Genomic DNA, 27,305 nt, shown 5'->3' with positions numbered 1-27,305 from the left:
GACTTCAGATCTGTCCGTGCTACTACGTAGGCAAATGAGGCTACCCAACTTAGTGTCTCTGGATTATCTGCAGTCCCTTGTGGACACTATATCGTCACCATAGATAATAAGGATTTTGTTTCTATTCCTCTTCATCCAGAGGACAAAGACTTGCTTTCTGGGTGCCCATTATTAATAATAAAACACCAATAAATAGATATCAATGGAAGGTGTAGTCACAGGGGATGAAAAATGTGGAAACGTTTAAATGTGTCTTTCTAGAAAGAACAGACAAGCTAGTTTGGGTTCCTGGTCAATCCAAAAAGCTGTTCACCTGTTTTGAGGGAAATGATGGAACCACTCCAGATGGCTCTACAAAATTTATCCTTGAGTGAAAGAGAGGATGACACCATCAATCCGTGGTTCCAGACACTAGACCATCAAGAGATAATGACTATCAATAACACCACAGTGGATGTAGTTACCTTAATGATCTAAGACATTTCTTTCAGGATGTACCTTCCAAACTCACCACTTTATTTTCACCCAGTAGTTTATCTGTTTATGCCATGGTAATTGTAGTTTTACTTATAGTTTTCTTGATACAACTTAAAAACCATATACACCTCCAAAATCATCCCACCAAAGCTATCCTACTAATGATTTTTAACTTTGAAATTTAAACAGAGGGAGAACCTTTGGGTAATATCAAAACAAGCCTTTTGGAAGCCCATATGAAATGGGGAGTGAAGCATCAACAGCTCTAATGATCCTGATTCACTGCACACACTGTTGATGCACTAAGGACTACTAATGAAATCTCAATGAAATGAAATCTCAAAAACACTAATGAAATCTCAAAATGGATCCAAGGCTAGGGTGGATCCCTTCTTTATAGAAAACTCCTAAGGTGACTTCCCTATTTCTTTACAGTTTGTACCAATCTGATTGATTGTTACTGGTGCTTAAGGCTGAGATGGGATGGTCTGGTTGGCTTTTCACTTGTTTAAAGGCCTTTACACTGGATGATAAAGTTATATCTTCACCTTTGAGTCTGCTCTTCGGAGCCTGATCCCTGGAACTCTGCATGGGCTCTGTCACCACTCACGCCTCATTCCCTCTTTTCTGAGCCCCATAAAGATAATAATTAACTTCTTCAGATTTTTACCTAGTACACATTACAAACTTTCTTCCAGTGATATCTTTGACATACCTGGAAAGTTGAAGGTGGCAGAGGCAGTGGCTAATATCACTCCTTATAATGATTGTGTGTGTGTGTGTGTGTGTGTGTGTGTGTAATAATTCATCAGTTATAAATAAATCAGCAGTTATAAATTCTTCTAGCTCATCTGGTCTACTTTGTGAATTATTGCAAAGTGACGCAGTGGCCATATGGCTTGTACATGTAGCACTTCTCTGATTTACTCAGAGTGATCTTAATATCACAGCAAACAAAAACAACATGGCTGGAGAGGTGGCTCAGGAGATAAAGCACTTGCCACTGTAAGCACGAAAGCCTGAGATCAGATTCCCCAGACCCACGGGAAACTGGACACTGTAGTGGGATCTGTAATCTCGCACTCCTGTGGCAAGATAAGAGGCAAAGATGGGAAATTCCTAGGTGCTTGCGATGCTGCTAGCCTGGAGTACCCCAGCGAAGACCACAAAGGACTGTGTCAACAAATAGAAGTCCAACTTGTCCTCTAATCATCACACACATTTGACATACACGTATGTGCATACCCTTATTCGCACAAATATGAATGTGTGGATATAGTGGTTTGAGAAATTCTAGTCCTATTTGTCTGGAGGTGCATCAGCTCCTCCATCTAGAAACCTGGAGAGACCTTGGGAAATGGCTCAGTGCATTCTACTTCTTGTCCCATTCAGCTTACTTAGTGGGCCTTAGCATAGAAAAAACAAACAAACAAACAGATGCTCACTTAATTCTACATGCACACAGGGGACTCAACTAGATACTGCCATGAATTTTCACAAGTGACATCCATTACCTGTAGAATTACATTTTTATTGTGACCTACAAGGAAGGACACTGAGACCTATTCTGCAGTCCAGGACAATGACAGACATCCTCGTTATGGTGTGTTCTAAATTTCTGAGACTAAAATTAAATATTCCTTTGCCAGAAAATATGATTTTTTTTTAATCACAGACTGGAAAAGGTCACTTCAAATATTTCACATCTTCTATTTTAAGGTATTTGATAGGCACACATGGAGCTTTTAATGCATGTATACACATATTTTAAGTTCATCTGTGTCTGTCTCTATATATGTATATGAACCAATTTTGCTTCTTGAGGGGGAATCTGGTTACATGTCTGACTGCCCCAACTGTCTTCTAATTCCTAGGTTCAAGTTCTTCTCTGGCTTAGCTTCATAAATAATGAGGACTGCAGGTGCACATCCGTGAATCAAGTAGCACTTATTTTTTAATACAAGAAAAGGTTGATACAAAACAGCATTTTGTGGAGCTGATCTTCTATCTCAGAAGACATACATAAGCAAGTTAGTACAACTCAAGTGTTGTGTATCATCAACTGCACAGAAAGGGCTAGTGGGGCCCAGTTAAGCTTGCAGCACCTGACAAGCACAGGAGAGACAGCCTTTAATTTCATTATGGAAAGATGAGTAAACTTTAGTCAATATGTGGGGATGGCGATATTAAATCATACATCCCATCTAGGACACCAGGCAACTCGGTGACACTTAGCTCCTCTATTGTTCATCTATCAACACCTTTCCCTTCAGATCTTTGAAAAGGATTTGATATGCTCTCCACCGTCTACATTCTACTGTGAGCACAGCTGACAGAAAGGTCCTTACAAAGTCTCACTCAAACTCATCATTAAAGCATTCAGAATTTTCTAATGACTCACGTGATGAAATCAGAGAATGGATGCCAGAGAATAAAAATCTAAAAACATTCATGTAAAACAATAATATTTCTTAATAAAATCAGAGCCTTCAAAGTGGTCTCCCAGGACCTGCAAAATCTCTAACTCTTAACAGTAATTGTAACCTGACTAAAGAGCTTTGGACATCAGTCCTGGCAGCACTGGCTGCCTTCCTGTGGTTGAGATTCTTTAAACAATTTTTCTCCTGGAAATGCTTAGTTTGTATGAGACACTCTTCCTACAGATAGTCATGCATACTATTTCCTTTCTGCTTTTACACTCAGTTCTCCTGTAATCCATAAGGCCATCCTTAACAATGTCATCTAGTACCCCTGCATCCAAATTGTGTTTGCTGTTGCTTTCAGCCCATCACCAGAGCATCTGTCACCAGAGTTCCTTCTGCACAGTCATTTGAACGTTCACCACATAGAGCCACTAAAAAAATGTGATCTCTTTGGTACCACATTTTTTAAACTTGTTATTTATGTTAGAACCTGTATTCATGAGGTTTTCCAAAGCACTTAACTGTATCAGGCAGTATTAAAAGGTGCAAAAGTTAAATTGGTGACATTTTAGGAAAAAAAAAAAAACAAACTGGTATATCTCAAGAGCCATGCCCTTTCTCTCATATACAGAGAGGACCCATTGGTATAGAGATCTTTGGAATATGCAAGTGGCTTATGTTCACAGAGGTATGGGAACTACAACCCTAATGTGAATTCCAGGTGCGTGAGCTGTAAAGAGAATGCTCTTCTTCAGCTAACTGGGAATACAAAGATTTCCATTTCTGTAATGTTGGCCAACAGAGTCTGACTGGACCTGTTCACTCCCGGTAAGGGCTGTTAGAAAATCAACAAAGCCTGTGAAATTGAAATCATGGCTATGTACACAGTTGAATGGAGAATGAAAAATTAAAAGAGTCATATGATAACATGGCTTTATAAGGAAGTAAGCCTGTTTTTGTTAATGTGGAGAAACATGAAAAGGGATTTCCACATTTCAAGGATAACAGTCAAGCTCTAGAGCAAATCCATTATGTCCACGTGGAGATTTTCAAAGAAACAATGATGCACACGTGATTATAAGTTACAGTGCTGACTTTGTGTGTGTGCGTGTGTTTTATAAAATATGTGAAATCAAAGTCTGAGAACAAAGTCCTCATGTGAGGGTTTTCTGCAGAGAAAAAAAAGATGCCAAATAGACCGTGAAAAAATAAAAGTGGAAACTCAAAAGCCAAGCAAAGTACAAGGTGCAATTTCAGGAAGATAAGACATAAGATGTTTCTGTCATTTGAGGACTGTTATTTATTTAAGTTTTGAAAAAGTTCACTTGGTTTCATAAAAAAAGTAAGAAATACTCCAAAAGTTTTCCGATGATTTTTTTTGTTGTTGTTGTTCATTATTTAGAGGTCAATATTGACTGACTGGGAAATCACAGCTCATGATTTCCTGCTTCACTTGGCAGATATTAACCAAACAGATAAATTTCTTATTATAAAAAAAGTAAATAAATGTATGTAGAAACTCTATTGTAAAGTGGGTAACTGATTCTTACTTTTAGCTAACTGCAAGCTGCAATAAACACCTGTGAGTTTCTTTCCAATTTTGTCAAAAAATTCAATCCAATTTTTTTTTTGCTTTCTAGTAATATGAAAGATATACAAGGAAAACAGAAAAATAAAACACCAAAATAATTTCATGTAGAAAGCAAAATTTTCTTTTGCTTTAAATTTTTTTTTAAATATTTTCGCTTTAAAATAAAGTCACATCACCTCTTTTTAAAAATTTGTTTATTTTTTATTAATTACAGTTTATTTACTTGTATCCCAGCCATAGCCCCCTCTCTCATCCCCTCCGAATCCTACCCTCCCTCCCTTATTTCCTCCCATTTCCCTCTCCAAGTCCACTGATAGGGAGGTCCTCCTCCCCTTCCCTCTGACCCTAGCCCATCAGGTTTCATCAGGACTGGCTGCATTGTCTTTATTTTTAATAGACAGGACATTTTAAGTGAAGAATTATGTTATATTATTCTTTCAATAGCACTATTAGGTTGATAACAGAATCTTATTTTTAGTGGAGGGAAAGTAGAATTAAGGAATGCTTAATCTGTAGGTAACAGATTATGAAAAGCACATTTTTTTGAAGTAAGCATTGATAATTTTCACTGAAGTTTTACTAATCAATTGATACTGAAAGAGTTCCTTGTTTTACTTCTCTGAACTCTCAGGGCAAGTTGAACACAGATAGAAAACAGTTGGACTGGATCAATTTCATTTCCCTTATGAAGATGCCCTCCAGTGTAACAAAATAGATACCATAGATTCTGAGGTTCTCTTCCTAAAACTAGGCCTGGCCTAGTGCTGGAAACGTAGCCAACCACTCAGGACTAGTGAAGTCATACTGGAGGAGAACCTACAGTCTCCATTTTCTTAGACAGGACAATCCCCAACTATATCCAAAAAACTTCAATTTGTTGCCGATGGAGACCATTTCAGAGAAATCACAACCAATCAACAGACAGAGTTGTGGAGCCCAGTCCCAACGTTACATCTGCAACACAACATGAACACCTAAGCCTCAGCTCTCATTGCCGAAGAGGGGCGGACAGGTGGCAAGAGCCAGAGAAATGGGGATCTTCTGGGAGACTGTGTCTTCTAGGAAGGCCAGAAGCTACCTCCATGAAGTCTCACTAGTGTGAGCTGAACACAAACAACAACAGACACGCCAAAGTGGACAGGAGACTGACCATGGCGCCTCCACTGTAAACAAGAATGAGACTGCTAAGGAATGCTCAGACCTGGAAAACTCTTCTTCAGGAAGGAACCTACTCGTTGGTTATCTAATATCAAATGGTAAGCCCTGAAAACATACACAAACAACATTATACAGACTGAAGGAATATATAATTATATTTATCTATTTAGGAATATATAAGGAAACTTATATAGGCCCTGAAAGAGAAGGAATAAAAACCCATGAATTTGAAAGAGAGAAGTCAATGGGTATATGTGGGAAAGTTTGGAGGGAGAAAATGATATAATTATAAGTTCAAAAAAGTTATTTTTTTTTAAAAGAGGCTTGATACCTGTCCTGTACTGTAGTGTAGCAACTACACACTCTGACTGCCTGAACATTCATTCTAGTGACACAGTGTTTGTTTTTGAGTCGTGAGTGCTTCGGCCACACTCACTGGAGTCCATTTTGAAAACAGAATGTTTTCAAACACATAAACACATTCGGTATTAGGAGTAGCATTTCCAGTCAGCCCCAGGCTACAGCTGTCTATCACTATTGAGTTTGTTTTTTTTTTTTTTATCTCTTTCTTCATGGATGTCCTATGTCATCCAAGTGTCACAGAGCTCTCTTATAATATCACTTATTTGGTCAATATTCATTTAAAAGTCCCTGGGTTAATAGCAGTTCCTGTTGTCTGCCCCAGCTGATATTTCTTACAAAAAAAGGCTTACCACTGACTCATTTATTTGACTACCCAGTATATTAGTGAGGGTCCTCTGGAGGAACAGAACAGAATGTGTGTGTGTGTGTGTGTGTGTGTGTGTGTGTGTGTGTGTGCTACATAAGACCTGAGCATTGCAATATGGCTGCTGGAAGGCTGGAGTAGGTAGAACCTGACAGCTGTGCAGTTCACATACCTGAATTTTTTAGAAGTCCCAAATAGGTGTTGGAGGCCTACAGCTCCCTGGTGAGCTGCTGGCCTTCCCTTCAGTAGCTGACTCTGGAGCTTGATGGCAGCAGCAGATGACAGCAGCTGCACTTGAGGGGCGCATTCAGAAGAAGAGTAGGAAGCCAGCTGACACTGTCCCAAAAAGCAAGTTGCAAGGTGCCGAGCATTTCGAGAGTACTCAGCCTTCGGTTAATCTTTTTTGGAAGTGTCCTCACAGATAGAAGCAGACGAGTGTTCCCTGGGTTGTTGCTAAATCCTGTCAACCATACAATTCAGAACAACCAGCACACCAAACTTGAGTTTTAAATGGAAAAATTAAGAAAGTAATTATCTCAGCAAAAGTATTAATCATTACAAAAGACTGAAATTAAATGAAATAAAAGCAGATACTACAATCACATGGTAGCACAGTCCTGACGTATTTATAGACAGCTGTGTTCGTCTCATAACAATTGTAACACAGCAACATCCTTCATTCCATCCCAGTGGCAATGATCACAGTTAAATCTCTCATTACAGACTTTATCCCTTGTCTCTCTTCTGTCTTCTGCTGTGGAGATTCTTAGAGCTCCCTCCACTAACTGTTAGCCACAGAGTAAGGCAAGGCAGCAGTAGAAAGGCAGAAATAGTCTCAGACTAGACGAGGCTGTGCAGCAGGAAGTTTCCACTGGCAGAGTCTCTCGTTCAAGCCTGAAATTTGAAAATTGCTGAATCATCCTTTTAGGCTGAGCTTAGCTTTGTTCATTGATCTCCTCCAGATCTCTCCTTCCTCCCTTTTTCTCCTCTTCCTTCACTTTCTTTCTACACTTTCTAACATTTCTCTTCTAAATAACCTGGAGTTTGAATATGTCCTCAGTTCACAGCTTAACAAACAGAATCTAGGAGATGGTTACCTTGCTGGAGTCTGCATAGTTCACTTGTCCTGGAACTGGGGTTCAAACTGGTGAATTTTAAAATAAAATTAGTGGGTGATAGCATTGTAGGGAAGTATTTTTTCTCTTTTTGTAGCACTAACTTCTTATCATGAGATAATTATGTTTTTCTTTGAAAGATGATAGCAGTGTTGAAAGCAGGAGAAACTGAAAATCAGATATTTCAACAAATAGGATCTTATGAATTCCTCAGAGTCAAGTCATTAATTGCCAGTGTGCAGAGTTATCGAAAAAAAAAATGTTCATTATCAACTAGTTTTAATTCTCATTAAGCAATGTGGTAATATAACAGATTCTTTCTTACTCAGGGAATAAAATCCAGGTTTACTATCATAAAAAAAAAATAAGTAAATAAGCCCTGATTTCAAATTTTTATTTTGACTCTCCTGAAAGTGTTTATTCATTTGCAGCTGTATATTTTCTATTCAGTTTCACTTATAAATATATTCTTGGAATCATTATCATCAGCTTTCCACACTCTTTTCGTCAATAGATGAGTAAGTTTATGTAGCTCACAGGTAATAACTCATATGCTAGATGCTTTCCACCTGTTATCTCATTTCATTCTCAAAATAATCTAGCAATATAGTGATTGTTCCGTCCATTTGCCTGCAAATCTCATGGTTTCCTTGTTTTAAATGGCTGAGTGGTATTCCATTGTGTAAATGTTCCACAATTTCTCTATCCATTCTTCAGCTGAGAGACATCTAGGTTGTTTCCGGTTTCTGGCTATTAGGAATAAACCTGCTATGAATATGGATGAACAAATGTCCTTGTTGTACGGTGGAGCATTTTGGGGGGATATGGCCAGGAATTGTATAGCTGGGTCTTGAGATATGACTATTCCAATTTTTCTGAGAAAGGCCCAAATTAATTTCCAATGTGGTTGTACAAGTTTGTGCTCTGATCAGCAATGAAGGAATGTTCCACCTTATCCATACCATGCAGAAGGGGGACCTGAGATGCAGCTCCTGGCCAGTAGCTCTTGGAGAGCATGTAGCACTTGGTAGATGTTGGTCAATGGTTGGAACTAGAAAAGATCATCTTGAATGAGGTAACACAGACCCAGAAAGGCATGCATGGTATGTACTCACTTAGAAACAGATTTTAGTTGTATAATACAGGATAGACAACTGCAATGCACAGACCTCAAGAAGATAAGTCTGATGGGCATCTTAGGCTCCATGTCAGCCCACTAGTTAGGGGAGTGGGGCATAGCTCTGACTCAGACTATGGTGCCTGCTTTTTGATCACTTTCTCCTGATGGGACTTCCCTACAAGGCCACAGGGGAGGAAGATGAGCTTGGTCCTCATGGGAATAGATGAGCTGCGGTGTGGGGGTAGGGAGGCTCCTCTCTTCGGAACAATAGGGGAGAAGGGATACATAAGAGAGGGTGGGACTGAGAGGAGAGGAGGGAACTGGCCTATGATTGAGATGTAAATTGAATGAATTAATAGAAAAAAGAAGAGAATATGATTGTGACAGTTATCGTAAGAAAATTTCTACCCATTTTCAAACTAGATAATGAAAGAACAGAGACCTGTCCCTGTTAACTTAACCATCAAATCCACTTTCTTCATCATGGTACTATATTGCAAAAGCCTATTAAATTTTACAAAATTAAATCATCCTTTAAAAACTTCATTATCTTATTTGTTTAAAATATTTATGATTTTACTTTGTGTTAGTAATTACTTAATACTTTCTTATCCTTAATCTAAAACTGTTACTCTCATATTTCAGTGAAACTAATTCCTTTGAATATGATATGTTTAATGTGAGCCACAACTTTGGTAGAAACATGCCTTTTTTAAATAAATCATTACAAATTTATCTCTTCTAAAATTCAAATAACTTTTTGTACATTTTATCTTGATACATATCTTTTGTAGTTTAAAAAATAATGACGAAAATAGTCAAAAATGCTAGAAGAGAGGAAAAGGGAAAGAGATGTTTAAAACTCAGGGAACACTGTGTTAAAAAGCAATTATCTATTTTAAAATAGCTAAAACATATGATTTTTATATTCTCAACATGAAAAGTGATAAATGCTTGAGTTTATTTGAGCCAATAACCTTGCTATGATCATTTGACACTCTATACATGTATGGAAAGGTCACGTGGAATCTATAAATTTTTACAATTATTATATGTTAAAAACAGCTTAGAAAAATATTAAAAATCAAATTAGATATAACCATCACTGATTTTAGAGAATCTGGACCCTTGGTTAATACTGCATCAATATTTACATATTATGGCATTCTTCACTATTTAACAAATTATCAACATTAAATATGTTTTTTAACTGCTAAATCGCTATCTTTGTTTAGTCTTGGGAAGGATGATTTTCGTGTTATATAGGTAATTTATACTGATGAGTGCAGGTGGAATGGGCGTTCCATCCAACATCATTGTTGCAACCTTTTCCCTGCCTACTTGGTCCTCCGAGAAAGTCCACAGTCACAGTAAGTGAAAAATTATTTTCTTTTATTCATTGTGTGTGCATACAAGCACATACATGACATAGCATGTGTGTGTAATGAATGGAAGTTGGTTCTTCCCACCATGCTGGTCCTGGGGATGGAAATCAGGTCATTAGTTTCAGCTGCAAACATCCTTAGTTGATAAGTGGTATCTGGCCTACAAATGTCTTTGTATTCCTCTATTGTTTAAGACATTAGCTTTTTGTGTCAAGATTTACCACAGCATTGATTCCCCACCCCATTGCTGCATTAAAAAATGATTTGAAAGTTCTTGAATTTTAATAACTGTAAATTCTCCTTCTCTGAGAGGAAGTGGTGGAATGGGAAGAGGGGTGTGTGAGTGGAAGGGTGGGATTAGGAGTAGAGGAGGGTGAGAGCTGGGATAGGTATGTAAAGTGATTAAATAAATAAATGGAGAAAAAAGGTAAAACTTACCTTGAGTATAGTGAATTGAGTAATATAATCTCAAATATTCTCCCTCTTGTCCCTAACATTTAACTCATCCTGGCAAAGAAACCCCGTTAGTCACAGCACTAACAGGAAACAACATGACTAAACTAGGATAGAATGAATGACTGGCAGCCTTTCTGCTTAAATATTATTTATGTGGGAGTAGGAATCACAAAGCACAAACATATGGAAAAGAGTGAGGTGGAGCAACACTCCCGGTTTTGAGAGAAGAGTGTTGCTGTGAGGGTTTCAGGTGGTGCTGTTAAGTTCCTGTACTTAGTTACAGTCTCGTCACTCACAGGTGTCCCTTTACTCTCCAGTCTTTCCTGCACAGCCTCTCTAAGCAACAGCTGCCTTGGTCTTTGGGTAACCAAATAATAAAGAAAGTGATACAAGCGACTCTTGTGTCAATCAAGATACAACCTTATGTTTATTAACCTTATGTCTATTAAAGTATACAAATGGGAAAACACATTTGTGTCTGTCTTCTAGAACCTGACGACATTCTGTGTCAGCTTTCTGGCTTGTCGCACAGACACCCTTGCTGCTCACGTGAACCTACCCTAATCTGGCCTCTGAAAACCTTGCCACCATATAGTTGGCCACAATCTGAATTGGAATCCGCTCCCTTTCTTTCCTTGTAGGACTTTCAGGCATGTGTGCAGTAAATTTTCTCAAGTATTTTTGTTCCAGAAGTCAACAACTTACTGACATTATCTGCCTTATGCATAGCAGAAGCAAATATTTTGCCTAGATAAATCTATAAATAGCGATTTCCATAATAGAGGCATGCATAGAATTTTTGATAAAACATTATGTTTACATTTGAAAAATACCTTTGAAAGTACAACTGAACAAGAGATTTCTTCATTTGGTTGAGGCTGTCATTATTGGGTTTCAGAAAGTCACAAGATAATCAAAATACCTAGGCTTCCCTTGTCTATAGTATGGGCTAAGGTCAGCCTACCTGGACTGGGAGACGTGATGTTGACAGTTTTATTTGGCTTAAAATCTAACTGAATAATGCCTTAAAGATTTGTGTGCACTAAGAGAGTGTTGGCTTACCTCACTGCAAAGAATCCTTCAGAGCATGCATCAAAAAAAGAACACCCCTGGATTCCTTGATTAGTGAGTGCATTTATCCTATGAGACTCAACTAGTTTAATAATATTAAAGGCAAAATATTACCACCAGTAGCCTTTCAAATAATAGGTTAATATAACATAAATTCCAACCTGAATGTATTAGTCCATGGAGAATTAGCTTTGTGTTTGTTGTCTTTTGATGTATTGTTTCAATAACAAGACATGATATTATTTCAGTTAGAAAACCTCTGGAGAAAGTGACTACAGGCAATTAGTTCCACTTTCAGGGGGATAGAGCCATAGTGCAAATATAAGATTTCTTTATAGTACTGTAGAGCGGGTTATGGCTTCAAGTGTTAAGAGTTTTCTAACTAATTGTCTTATTTTATTTACACATAATTTTTTCTTGCTTGTTTTGATGTAAAATCTCACCCCACAAGTGATCAATTCACACAGTATCTTCTAAATTTCATTCAAAATGGTGAGCATTTGTTAAAAGTTTACAATTTTATTAGATGGTATTTGGATGCCTATGTTCAAAACAGTATCAATCAAAAGTGATTGATACTGTTCCGTGTACGGTAAAGTAAAAGTTATCTGAGTGACTTATAATACTTGGCTCACACTGCCACCTCAGTATAGTCATGATTTCTCTTGGAGAACTCCCAGTGCATTTGATCGTTTGGTTTCTGAGATGCGTGGCAGGCAAGATCAACTTCTCCCGTTTATCCAAGGTTTGGTCAAACAATGTACTGCGTGCTTGACGTCAACAATATATGGCAGTGGACATCAGAGGACATTCTTAGAACTGAACGTTTTGCCTTCGTAAAGTATGAAAATGAGTCACAATGTTATTCAGCTAATGCTAAGGATTTAGTAGTAATCATAAAATTTTAAGAATATTTTTTATTGTGTAAAAATACCACAATTTCTGTACCCATTCCTCCATTGATGGACATATGGGTTGTTTCCAGGTTCTGGCTATTACAAATAAAGCTGCTATAAACATGGTTGAGCAAATATCCCTTTTGTGTACTTGAGCAAACTTTGGGTATATACCTAGCAGTGGTATAGCTGGGTCTTGAGGAAGCACTATTCCTAATTGTCTTAGAAAGCACCAGATAGATTTCCAGAGTGGTTGTACCAGTTTACATTCCCACCAGCAGTGGAGGAAGGTTCCCCTTTCTCCACAACCTCTCCAGCATGTGTTGTCCCTTGAGTTTTTGATCTTGGCCATTCTGATGGGTATTTTTACACAATGGAATACTACTCAGAAATCAAAAAGGAGGAAATTATGAAATTTGCAGACAAATGTTGGGATCTAGAAAAGATCATTCTGAGTGAAATATCCCAGAAGGAGAAAGACAAGCACAGTATATACTCACTTATATAGACCTATAAGATATGACAAATATAATGAAATCTATACTCCTAAAAAAGATAATCAAGAGAGTGGACATGGGGTAAGATGATCAATCCTCGTTTAGAAAGACAGATGGGATGCGCATTGAATGTATGACAGGAGTCTACTGAGTGCATCTGAAAGACTCTAACTAGCACTGTTTTCAAAGAAGATACAAAGATTCATGACCAAACCTTTGGCAGAGTACAGGGAATCCTATGAAAGAAGGGGAGTTAGTATGATGGGGAAAGGATAGGACCTCCACAAGGACCAAATATATCTGGGCACAGGGTCTTTTCTGAGACTGACATTCAAGCAAGGACCATGTATGGATATAACCTAGAACCTCTGCTCAGATGTAGCCTGTGGTAGCTCAGTAACCAATTGGTTTACCATAGTGAGGGGAACAAGGACTATTTCTAAAAGAAACTCAATGACTGGCTCTTTGACCTCCCCCCGCAAAGGGAGGAGCAGTCCTGTTAGGCCACAGAGGAGGACTTTGCAGCCAGTCCTGAAGATACCTGATAAAACAGGATCAGATGAATGGGGAGGAGGTCCCCCCTATCAGTGGACTTGGAAAGGGGCACGGTGGAGATGAGGGAGGGAGGGAGAGACTGGGAGGGAATGAGGGAGCAGGACATGGCTGGGATACAGAGTTAATAAAATGTAACTGATAAGAAAAAAAATTAAATAAAAAAATTAAAAAAGAATATTTTTCAAAAGCACTCATTTTTGGAAACTAAAAAATTTCCTTTCTTTTTATGGGAAAAACAAGAATCTTTATCATATATTGTTTTCAATACTTATAGGAACTTACTCATGCTCAAAGTAAATTTAATGGGAAAGGAGAGTGTGAGCTTATTCTATGGTATGAGTTTAAAAACTAAAATAAAATGGACCCTTTCCTGGGAAAGTGCCGTTATTGCAATAAACCCTAGACATTTTGAGGGAGACCTGAATAGCTTGATATAAAACAGAAGAAGTCATTTGTTGACAAAAAACAAACCTTTGTTTTGTGTAAATGAATGGTTGTATTGCTACATAGTCCAAAGTAGTCAAGAGAATGGTCAGCGAAACTGCTTCTGCATCTGTAATTAAATTTATCTAGTCAATAATACTTCTCTGAAAGCCTAAAGGTGAAAATTTAGAGAAGCCAGGCATCTGGGCATCTGATTGACATCATTTTTATTTAATATACTAATACCAATTGAGTTCCATTGAGAAGTTCATAATGGCCTTTATTTACATTTAATTAGCACCTCTCTGGATTAATTCCTCTTTTTATAAACCTAATGCAACCTTAATACTGGAAGATGTGAATCGAATATGATAACAACGTGTACCTGGTTGTTTTAATTAATCTGTCTAAACTGAACATGCCACTTCAAATTCATAAAGATCAAGCTTATGATACCCTCAGACTTATCATCATGTTAATTGGCTGCTGGGCTAAAAAATGGCCTCTCTATTATTCTCTGTGGCAGAAACAGCAATTTCAGTAGTGATTAGCATGAAGAGTAACTATATAAAATTTATTTCTGATATTAGGCTAGCAGGAAATAAATAAAAGAAGGAAACCTGGTTAATAATAAATGATAGGAAACAAAAATGATTAAAATATATTTCCGCATTGTTTTAGAATTTTCTGTAATGAACAGAGATAACTTATAAAACTGTGACATCTGTAAACCACACACATGATATGTGTGTTCATACATAAGCACACAAACAAGCCATCCTTGTATGCTTCAAACTGTGTTACAGAGTGTAAATTTGTGCCATATAAACCAAGGAAACTTCCATTATATCAGTGTTCTGTGTTCTACTGACCTCAACGTTCATGAAGATTAAAGTGAGAAGCAGGTCAAGAAAGAGTGAGACTGCACTGGTCTTAACAGTTTGGACAAGGGACAATAAGAATGATTGGTATGAGAAAAAATAAATGACAATTATTATTTTCCCATTTGGAAAAAGAATGGGAAGCCTCAACTATAGATTAGTTATAACATTCCAGGTATATTTCTCCTTTACAAATGTTTTCTCTTGTTAGTTACCTGCTTGCAATGGGTCTGGGTCCAAGACCATTTAAGTCAGAGACCAAGATCAGCATCTGTTCCCAGTAATTAAATAACTGACTTCAAGTGATAGCACAGCCCTATACCACCAAATTTTGATTATAAACCACCCACACTGGGATTAGAAGAAAGAAGACTATCCTAGTTAGGAAGACAAAACTTTCACAAATACACATGAATACATCAGTAGCCCAGTAGCCACCCAAGGAATGCTGTCCTGTACACTAAAAATCAGGAATTCCTAGAAAGATAATACACCATGTAGTGTCAAACCCTAGTCAAGTCTCTATAAATTGGGATGAATGCCATGGTGAACCGAAATTAATGCCACAAAAGCCAAAAGTGTAAAAGTCAGTTGTAATTCTCCCCCTGATCCAAAAATTTAAAGACAAATGTTGTCATGTTATGAGTGTTGCCCTGGCATATCCAATGACAGGATTTATAACATTTTGATATAAATGAAGAAAAAGCAGATGGCAGTGTCTACGTTTCCTTTTGATTGACTAACTTTGTTCTTTGACAATTTCATACATGCAGAGAATGCATTTTCTATATTCTCACCATCCCCTCTATTTCCCTCCTACTACTGTCATTTTCTTTTTTCCCTATACAGACTCCTTTTCCACATTAGTATTTTTGTTTGGTTTGGTTTCCTGACTGTCTGAGTAACTGGGGCCATTTATGAGACCGTGGGGTTGAAACTGTCCATTAGAGCATGTGGGTTCATCCTTGGGTATTCAACTGAAGAAAAAGGCTGCCCCTACGCCAGAATCAATCAAGAGCTGGTATATCATCTAGGAAGCACACAATCTCTTGAACCCTTCCCAATGCCTGATTGGATGCAAACCAGCCTGGTCTTGTGCAGGCTCATTGCATCTGCTGAGATCTTATCCGCAGTGTCTATTTCAAGTCCTGAAGATGACGGCACTTCACAGTCTTTTCCAACTTTTTTGTTTCGTAATTTTTTCACTTCCTCTTTGAGATGTGTCCTGAGTCATAGAAAGAGTGGGAAAGAATGTCTTGGGGACTGAGTGCTCAACTTTCTTGTATTGTCAGCACCTTAAGCAGCCATCTGCATCCACTAAAAAGAGAAGCGTCTCTTGAGGGTGAGACTAATATTTGTTGTCTGTGGTTATAAACAGAAACATTTGTATTTCAGTTTGGTGCCATGTCAGGTTAGCTAAACAACGGTGACTTTCCCATTGGGCCTATGAGCTTCCTAGTCATAAGGTTTTGGGTAGTGTTTGCAGTAGCAGGCATATAGTTCCTCCTATGACCTGAGCATCAAATACAATGAGACCTATGATTACCCCAATCATGCCACTACTGCAATAAGCACACCTAACTGGCAGGGTGGCATTGCCACTCACTGCATGCACACCTGGGTGGGATGAATAACGCCTTCTTCCCCAACAGATTGCCCAGAACCTCCTGGGACTATAAATGCTAGCCGTGAGCTTTTAGTTCAGTTTCTGATTGACCTCTCTGTATCTGGAAACCATCATACACGTGTTTTCACCGACAGGGCCTTATCGTGTGCGAAACCAAGAGAAGAGGCAAAAGCCTGTGTTGTTTGGGAAGCATCTCAGAGGTTTCTGGCCAGGACTCACAGGAGGTACCACACACTTGGTACTGGGATTTTATTAAAATATATATATTTTATTAAAAAATATATATCTTTTAGGAATAGATATAAGGTGTCTACTCATTCAAGACATCTTTCTTGTAATGCTTTTAGTTTTTTTAAATTAGTTTTATTACAGTTTATTCACATTGTATCCCAGCTATAGCCCCTTTCCTCATATCCTCCCAATCTCACCTTCCCTCCATCTTCTCCTCCCATTACCCTCCCCACGTGGACTGATACCCTCCCCACCCTAGACTATCAGGTCTCATCAGGATTGGCTGCATTGTCTTCCTCTGTGGCCTGGTTTGGTTGCTCCCCCAAGAGAGACTTGATCAGAGAGCCTGTCACTGATTTCATGTCAGAGACATGTTCCTATTACTCGGGAACCCACTTGGAGACTGAGATGGCATGGGCTACATCTGTGCAGGGGTCCTAGGTTATCTCCATGCATGGTCCTTGGCTGTGGTATCGGTCTCAGAAAAGACCCTTAGGCCAGATTTTTTCATTCTGTTGATCTCCTTGTTGAGCTCCTGTCCCCTCCAGGTCTTCCAAACTCCCTCTTCAGTCATAAGATTCCCTGCACTCTGCCCAAAGTTTGGCTATGAGTCTCAGTATCTGCTTTGATACCCTGCTGAATAGAGTGTTTCAGAGGCCCTCTGTAGTAAGCTCCTGTCCTGTCCCCTGTTTTCTCCCTCTTCTGATGTCTATCCCACTTTTCTTTCTGAATGAGGATTGAGCATCTTACCCAGGGTCCTCCTTTTTTCTTAGCTTCTTTAGGTATATGTTTATCCTTTAGGATAGTATGTTTATCCTATATTATATGTCTAACATCCACTTATAAGTGAGTATATACCTTGTGTGTCGTTCTGCTTCTGGGATACCACACTCAGGATGATCCCTTCTAGTTCCCACCATCTGCCTGAAGTTTTCATGATTTTCTTGATTTTAATTGCTGAGTAGTATTCCATTGGGTAAATGTACCACAATTTCTGTATCCATTTCTCTGTTGAGGGACATCTGGGTTGTTACCAGATTCTGTCTAGTATGAACAAAGCTTTTATGAATATGGTTGAGCAAATGTCCTTGTTATATACTTGAGCATATTTTGGATATATGCCTAGGACATATGCTTATACCTATGCCTAGGTATAGCTGCAACTTGAGGTAGCACTATTCCTAATTGTCTAACAAAGAGCCAGATTGATTTCCAAAGTGGTTGTACAACTTTACATTCCCACCAGCAATGAAGGAGGGTTCCCCCTTTTCCACATCCTCTCCAGCATGTGTTCCCACTTGAGTTTTTTATCTTAGCCATTCTGATGGGTGGAAGATGAAATCTCATTTGATTTGCATTTCCCTTATGACTAAGGATGTTGAGCATTTCTTTAAGTGTTTCTCTGCCATTCGATATTCCTCTATTGAGAATTCTCTGTTTAGCTCTGTACCCCATGTTTTTTCTTTTTTTTTCTTTATTAATTACGCTTTATTCACTTTGTATCCCCCCTGTGGTTCTTTCCCTCCTCCAGTCCCAATCCCTCCCTTCCTCCACCCTCTGCATGCATGCCCCTCCCCAAGTCCACTGATAGGGGAGGACTTCTTTTCCTTCCTTCTGATCCTAGTCAATTAGGTCTCATCAGGAGTGGCTGCATTGTCTTCTTCTGTGGCCTGGTAATGCCGCTTCCACATTTTTAATTGGGTTACTTGATTTGTTGCTTTCAGTTTTAACATGTTTTTTAAACTGACTTATGAACTAGTAGATTTTCATGTGGCTCTTGGTACATACCGCCTTTTGTTTGTGTTAATCCTCTCTCTCCTGGCTCTATTTTCCCAAGCACTTTCAACCCAAAGCTTCAACCTTTCCTTTCCTAGGATTAACCCTCTACTTAAATATCAACTATGTCCAACTAACTCCTTGCTCCTAGCACACCATTCACTTATGGTCCATTTCTATTTTCCTGGCTTCTGCAGATACCTCAAGTTGAAAACAAGTCTCAAAATTAAAAAGCTGGGGTCCACACATGAGAGAGAACATGTGGCATTTGTCGTTCCATGACTGGGTTACTTTACTCAGTATAATTCTTTTTTATTTCACCAGTTTCATTAATTTACTTGAAAATTCCATTATTTCATTTTTTTATGTTTTATTCATTTTAATTTTTTTTATTAATTACACTTTATTTACTTTTTATCCCCCCCTGTAGTTTCCTCCCTTCTCCCCTCTTAATCCCTCTCTTCCTCCTCTTTCTCTACTCATGCCCCTCCCCAAGTCCACTGGTAGGGGAGGTCTTCTTTTCCTTCCTTCTCTTCTTAGTCTGTTAGGTCTCATCAGGAGTGGCTGCATTGTCTTCCTCTGTGCCCTGGTAAGGCTACTCTCCGCTTAGGGGGAGGTGATCAAAGAGCAGGCCAATCAGTTCATGTCAGAGACAGTCCCTGTTCCCATTACTGTTGAACCCACTAGGAGACTGAACTGTCATGGGCTACATCTGTGCAGGGGTTCTGGGTTATCTCCATGCATGTTACTTGGTTGGACTATCACTCTCAGGGAAGACCCATGTGCCCAGATTTTTTGGATCTGTTGCTCTCCTTGTGGAGCTCCTGTCCCCTCCGGGTCTTATTAACTCCCACTTCTTTCATAAGATTTCCTGCAATCTCCTCAAAGTTTGGCCATATGTCTCAGCATCTGCTGCTTTGATAGTCTGCAGAGCAGAGCCTTTCAGAGGTCCTCTGTGGCAGACTTCTGTCCTGTTCCCTGTTTTCTCCCTCTTCTGATGTCCATCCTCTTTGCCTTTCTGGATGGGGATTGAGCATTTTAGCCAGAGTTCTCCCTCTTGATTAGTTTCTTTAGGTGTACAGATTTTAGTAGGTTTATCCTATATTATATGTCTAAATGAGTGAATATATACCATGTTTGTTTTTTCTGCTTCTGGGATAGCTCACTCAGGATGATCTTTTCCAGTTCCCACCATTTATCTGCAAATTTCATGATTTCCTTGTTTTTTATTGCTGAGTAGTTTTCCATTGTATAGATGTACCATACATTCTGTATCCATTCCTCAGTTGAGGGGCATCTTGGTTGTTTCCAGATTCTGGCTATTGCAAATAAAGCTGCTACAAACATGAGAGGTTGTGGAGAAAGGGAACCCTCCTCCACTGCTAGTGGGAATGTAAACTTGTACAACCACCCTGGAAATCAATCTGGCGCTTTCTCAGACAATTAGGAATAGCTCTTCCTCTCAAGATACAGCTATACCACATCTAAGCATATATCCAAAAGAGGCTCAAGTACACATTATTTTATTTTTACAACTGAAGAAAATCTCATTGTATAGATACAACTGAATATATATCTATATATCTCTGTATATAAATGGTAAAGTAATATAATAATAAGGTATCTTACATTGATGACTACTACATTTTCCTGCCACAACAATCTTAAATGCATATATTTTCTCTCTTTTATCCAAAATGGATGCAGGTTGAATATATCCATGTTAAACACATGTTCTGAGTGCACTGGGGTTCCTTCTTGGGGGCAGCAAGTTGCCACTGGGCAGGAGCCACCAGAGTTGGATTTGAATTTTGCTTCTATCTCTATTTGATTCTGTAACTCGACCAAGAATAAATTCTTGAGTCTGATTGATTCATTCATTTACAAAGGCTTCACTGATCGTCATCATTTTAGCCCCTTCTGTATTGCTAGTCGAATCTTTATACCTGATGACTTTGTGGGGTTCTATATTGAGTACTTTAAGGAAAAAAAAAACTTGAATCAGCCTAAACTTGTCTAGACATGAATTATGAACATTTCATATCAAGGGGATTATACCATGTGTTTTCTGTCTTGGATCATCATTTTCTAGTTTTCAACCACTGTAATACAGTTCAGGACTTTATAACTTCTTATTACTGAGTTATATCTCATCATGAAAACATATCACGATTTTATATTAACTCAACACTTAGTGGGATTTAATTTTTCACCTACCTTTTGGTAATTGTATATAGTACTACAAGGAATATTCAGGGACAAATGTTGTATGGATATGCCTTTTCAGTTTTCTCTAGTGTGGACCAAAGAGTAGAACAACTAAGGTTATACGACAAAACTATATTTAATATTCTGGGAACTTGTTATGTGTTCCAAAGCGTCTATACAACTTTACAATAGCAGCATGTGAGTGTTCTTATTTCTGATTGGCCTAAGTCATATATTTCCTGTCAGTTTTAGTCATCTTGCTTGGTGAGAAATTGTTTCTCACCTCAGTTTTGATTTGCATTTCCTTAATGAATTTTAATCATTCTTAGGGTATTCATTTCCTTAATGAATTTTTCTTAATGAATTCCTGAAAGAATTTTAAGCATCTATTCAAGAATTTGACAGATATTTGAATTGTCTTTGGACACATGCCATTCAAACTTCTGGTTTTCATTTGATTTATTTGCCATCTTATTATTGAGTTTTAAGAACTCTTTACATGACTGAGAAATAATTTCCCACATTCTATGGGTTTTATTTACAGACTTTTCATCCTTGAGTTCTGAAGATTATAGTTATCTTACTTGCTGGCATCCCCCTTACATATTTCTTTTCTCCTTTTTCTCATTCTTCTCCTCCTCTTCTTTGCTTCTTCCTTTTTCTCCTCATCTTTCTCCCCATCCTCCTTTGTCTTTTTCTTGTCTTCCTCTTCTTTTCCTTTTTAATGATTGATTTTTTTTTTTTATCCAGAAACTATTGTTCATGTCATGAAAATTTTGTCTGAAATTTCATTCTAGGAATATGTAGTTGTGGTTAATCATTAGGTCTCAAAATCCTTCTAAGATGATTTTAAATTCATGGTCTAGTGAGAAGGGTTTTGTCATCTTGATGTTGAAATGTTGACAACAAGCTCACATAATGGTTGATTATAATGTAACCATTTATTTGTTATTCTTGTTTTTTTAACCTAATTTTACATTTATTATCTGGCTATTAATTATTTCCTCATCTGTTTCATTTGCCTGAATGATCTTTTTTAGTTTTTCAGATTAAGAGTTGTTATTGACTTTTAACTGTAAATGTGTTTCCAGCTGTTTATCTGTATCTTTAAGAACTGTTTCACCTCCTCACATGATCTGGCCTGTTGTTTCTTTTATTTCATTCAACACAAATAATTTCCCTGAGTCCCTAGCAATGCCTTTTTTTTCACCTACTGGTTATTTAGAAGTGTGTTAATTAATGTCAAATATTTGTGAGGTTCTTGTTTCTGACGTCTCTAATCTTTTCCTCACATGAGCAAAGCCCAGTACCTGTGTGATTTCAATAATTTAAATTTCCTAGTTCTGACAACTCTCTACAATGATCAGTGTGTGCCTGGAATGAACATACATCGTTCTGTTACAGATGGAGTGTTCCAGAGACAAATGTTATAATTTGCTGGTTTATACGTTTATTTGAATCTTCTATACACTTGTTTACCTTTTGCCTGCTTCTTCTCTATTTTATGGAAAGATGTAAGGTGAAGTCCTCAAGTATTATGTTTAAATCATCTGTTTCCTTCATTTTCTATTCTATTGCTGTAATGTCACTTAAACCCCCCCCATCTAATGACGTCTATTTCTGCTGCAATGTCCACCTCGAGGTTCTCTACATCGCAAGCATGGCATTGATGTCACCTAACTTTTCTGACACTTGGAGATATTTCTTATCTTCCTGTGAGTACCTGGCTGTATTTTCATATTGGTTTCACATCCAAGTATGGCCATGCACTACCTGATAGCCGATGGCTTTCCTTCCCAACAGGGTTTGGAAGCGTCAGTTATCCCACAGCTTCACCAAAGTGATTCGTGCCTCCCTTGCAGGAACAGTTTTAATCCCTTTTTTTAAGGCTTTCTAATACACTCTTTTTTAGAGTACCTTTGGTTTTGTTGTACCCCACACTCTGTCACAAAGAAAAATAAACTCTTTGGAAGGCTCTGTGTCTTATCCATGTCCACCCTAAGTAAGAGTTCTGTCATGCTCAAGGGAGGAGGAAAGGAGTTGTTACATTCTTGGTACTGCAGATTTTTCCTGTTCCTGCTAAAAGTCCACACAGTTATTTTGGATAAATATTTATTCATTTGCTTAACACCCTTTCCTGAGATTTGCTGTTGTTAATTTTTTACTTGTCATAGTCCCCCACCCCCACCCCAGGAAAGACTCTGCTCAGCTCTGCCACCATTCTAGAGTGCTTCTCCTCCCCAGAGTAGTTTTAACTTGTGGTTTGTCTCATCTCGGGTCCTTACATGAAAAGGGGTCTTTGTAGTATAATTTTGTCTCACCAAACATTTTCTGGCCATATCAGGCAGCAGGTTTGCCCCAGTCAGCATCTCCATGACCTCAACTCCCAGGAAACCCCAGAGCTGTGAATAAAGATGAGCTTGGACCTTGGGAATCTGCTTATCCAAGTTTTCAGCAGATGGCTCTCACTTTAGTTCTGATCTATATTTGTGGAAGGAGTAAACGTAGGAATCATATGTTATTGAGGACTTATTTAGTTCACAATACAAACAGGCTGAAAAGAATCTTAGACACATCATGGGGCGGCCTCAAAAAATCATCAGCTTTTTATCAGTCACCCACATCAGCACAACAGCGCCTATTAAAGTCTTTTACCCCTATATACTGTTTAATAACACCTGATGCCTTCTATGCTGGCCAGTTATTCCTGTGTTTGTAGTTAAATTTCCATCTTTATTTCATCTTTTGTGTTTTTGTAGTGGTTAAAAATGTACAGATTTCATTTCTTGGAGTCTCTTATGACTGTCTTTATTCTTAGTTCTGCCATTGGGAGACAGGAGGAAAGAACAGTGATTCTCCTTTCTAGTTCAAGATCATCTTGGATGGTGGTGGAGCTTGGCTGGCTTTAGGACAGCAGATGTGGAAGTGAAGAGAGGTCCTGTTGCCTGTGCTCTGACATCAGGGAACTCAAGAATCCAGGATGCCAGGCTACTCCTTCTCTCTTCCCAGTGGCTGTCATCTTTAGGATTCATAACCTTCAATAAATTGGTACCTCCGTACCTCCCACTCTTATGATATATCTAGAAGCTGCTCTGTTTGTGGACTCTGTGTAAAGTATACAGAGTTTTGTTGTTATAAATTACCATAGTTAAGCTTCATTGTCAACTGGGCTGGATTTAGGGTCACTTAGGAGACCTACCTCAGGGCATTCCCAAAGGGGTTTAATTGATGAGGCAATACTCACAAGTGATTTTGTCTGGCACCTGGCTGCGGGCTTGGGTGCTATGCAGAATATAAAAGGAAGTCTAGAGCAGTGGTATTCCTCTCTGTGCTTCCTTCAGACACAAAAACAGCTGATTCATGCTCCTGTCCCAAGAGCAAGAGCATTGCCTTCCCACCATGTGGGATTATGCCAAAAAAATTCTGAATTAAAAGAAACCCTGGCTAATTTGCTTTGGTGAAATGTTTTGTCAATGAAAGTAGAAAGATGACTGGTACATGACTAGACCCTATATCCTTCACAGTATTATAAAAATTTGCCTTCTGAACTAGAAAGGTGAGAGGCAGTAACTGGGTCCAGTAGTTGTCAGTGTCAGGGAAGTTATGAGTAACTGATAAGAGCCAGTATAAAAAGGTTCCCATAGGACATCAGTACAGACATTGACAAATGTAACATTTTTTCCACGCTAAAATGAAAGAAAGCTACAGTTATAAAGCTTTTATAAACAAAGTCATAAGGAAAGCTACTTTTAATGTGAAAGTAGCAAATATAACATACAGAATAAATAATTCTAAAGAAGAGATAAATTGTGCTTTTGCTGTGTAAAACTTATTAAATGTTTTCAAATAAGTAAGCAAATTACAGAGTGAGGATAAATATTTCATACACACACATACAGGATTTGCTTCTAAGATACATAAATCCATAACTCTTTCATAAAGAGGTAACAATACTAGGAAAGATTAAAAAGGAAAAAGATGCGTTGAAAGGAAGATATACAATTCACCAAAAGCACAAAAAGACCTCAACATCATTAGCCGACAGGCAAATACAGATAAAACCTACAGGGAAACACAACCAAACAGCCACTAGAATGGCTACAATTGAAGGATGACTAACATCAAATGTTGACAAGACGTGTAACATCGAATACTCACAAGCACTGGCAGGGGTCTAAAATATCTCCACAGTTTCTCTAAAAGGTACAGAAAATATGCATCACACAACCTCAGAGCTTTAAGTCTAAATATTTATGTGCAACAAATTAAATTCCATTTTTTAAATATCTCACAGAAGAATTTTTAGCAGCAATTTTTAATAACTTCGAGTTAGGAACAATTTGTATCGCAGCACCAAGAGGATGCAAAGCAAATTTGGAGACAACAATGAGATTTTATTTGGACATAAAAATGAGGGAACAATGTCTGTAGTGACCAAAAAAGTCAACTTCATGCAGTGACTCAGATGCTAAATAGTGTTCAGCCTGGGGTTATATTTATTCCATTTCTGGAAAAAAAAAAGTCATATAGAAAACTAAAGGAGAGTGTTTGCCCTTGAGATTGGAGAGAGTTTATACAGGAAAGGACGTTGGTTGTGACGGATTTATCTTAATTAGGAAGAAAGTGACATGGGTTTGTAAATTTACTGACAGTCTTAACATTCACTTTGGATACGGGTATGCAACATTACATAAATGCTTTCAGTCATGAATTTTTAAAGATTATTGAGTCAAATATGGTATCAGTGTATTGTGTGCTTTGCCATGTTCTTTGTTACAGACTTAAAGGTAAGTTATTTGTGCTTTATCATGGTCATGAGCTCAGTGCATGTGGAATTATAGTCTTTGAAATACAACTTTAAGGAAAAGTAATTATTAATTACTTCAGTCCATTTCCTGCCTATTCCAGAACAGATAAGACTGGACAATCTTAAATGAAAGAGGTCTACTTAGTTCCATGTTCTATAGCTCCAAAAGAACAGTACTGCTATCTGCTTCATGAGGGCCTTGTACAGTTTCAAGTTATTGTCCAAAACAAGAGCAGACATGTAGATGTGGATGCAGGGAAAGGAAGGCGAGATCCTCCTGTAGGTAGTAGGCACTCCTTGAAAGCATCATTCTATCTCAAGAGCCCTGCTTCAGAACCCTGGAGGTTACAGAGGAAGCATGGCCTTGCCAGGCCATTGAGTTGACAACTGCATTTCAACATGACCTGTGACAGAAGGAAACCCATCACTGACCAAACCATTTAAATTCATGGCCACATAGTTGGGTGTGCTGGCACACACCTGTGACTCTTGCTTGGACTCTCACAGCATCGAGATATGTTGTGAAATAAGAACAAACAGAAGGGTGCTCCACCACTGCCTTTGCCACAGGCATAAATCGGCTGAGGGATCTTCAAGTTCCAAAGCACTTCCTAAATCCAGTGATGGCAATCTAGCTTTGGGTAGCCAGGTTTGATTTCATTTCTCACTCAAGCTCTTTTCCCTTTCCTTTATCCCCTAGGCTGTCTGGTTATAACTGTGGGTGCTTCGAGACCTAAGTTTCTTAAGTCTTTGATTGGTACTCATTAAATCATGTAACAATGCAAATGAATTTTCCCTGTTATATGAGGCCATATTTAGCCCTCATGTAAGACATAAGGGGTTGATGTAAGCTCTAGCTGAGGAAGACAGGAAGACCTCTGTCTACACATACACACACCACACAGAATATTTAAGTGACCACCTACAGAGTCATAAATATCTTTGTTGATATGGTGAAGGACAGTGCTTCAGAATATTGTATTAGAGGGCCACAGAATTTCCTTTTAAAAAGCATTAAATTAAGTAAAATTGTGTTCTTGGGCTGATGAAATGGCTTAACCAGGAAGGATACTTGCTACCTTAAGGACATAAGTTTCATCCCCAGGATTCACAGGTTAGCAGAAGAGAACTAACTCCTACAAGACATCCTCTGGCCCTTTTCCTCCACACATATGTCATAGAACTTACATGTGAACACACACAATAATTAGTGTTAAACTGTTCTATTCCTGACACTGTACCAGATGCAGAGTAACTGACGTTGGGTTGGTTTTACTGCTTTATAAATTCATTCAAGATTTTTTAGAAATGGTGTCACGCTCATAAAGACTACAGGAAAACTTGCAGAGTGAAGCTCGAAGCTACAGCGAGGCTGTGTGCATGGCACCCCGGGATGAAGATGAGACTCGTGGGATTGCCGAGGCTGGCTGGAGCTCAGTGGAAGGGGGACCTTGTGAGATGATCTTCACCCCTTTACAAAAGTCTGTTTTTCATGGAAGGGGAAAGGAGTGGACTGCTGACTCCACAGCATACTGCCTTGCTGACCCTAATAATTTGATCTCACTGCTGGCCTTTGAGTTTCCTGTTGACTCTCACTCCATCTTCTCAGGGCCAGCCCGCCTTCTCCTTGGCTGCCTATGCCCTCAGCCATAACTCAGCTTCCGGGGCCTCCAAGTTTCTCCTCTCTGAGCTGTCTGGGCCTGTATTGGTGACATGGCTGCAGGTAACCCTTGGCCCGAGGGCTACATCTTTTTCCATCTATTGTTTGAAGCAGAAGCAAGTCTTAGCCACTGTCATCATTTCTGTTTTGTCAGTTAGAGGCTGTGACGAAGTTCCCAACCTCAGGCTAGTCTCAGTCTCCCCTCCATCTCCATCCTCACG

The 27,305-nt window shown here is 38.5% G+C and overlaps 1 pseudogene; it reads left to right on the top strand.

Annotated features, from left to right (window-relative positions):
* LOC129682107 (RNA-binding motif protein, X chromosome retrogene-like) overlaps nucleotides 1-27,077 on the top strand; it is a 74,186-nt pseudogene extending 47,109 nt beyond the window's left edge.
* The last annotated feature ends 228 nt before the right edge of the window (nucleotides 27,078-27,305 follow it).

The sequence above is a fragment of the Psammomys obesus genome, unplaced genomic scaffold, assembly GCF_907164565.1.
Source record: "Psammomys obesus unplaced genomic scaffold, mPsaObe1.curated_primary_1811, whole genome shotgun sequence".
NCBI classification, from domain to species: Eukaryota; Metazoa; Chordata; class Mammalia; order Rodentia; family Muridae; genus Psammomys; species Psammomys obesus.
This window is presented reverse-complemented; position numbering and strand designations above follow the sequence as displayed.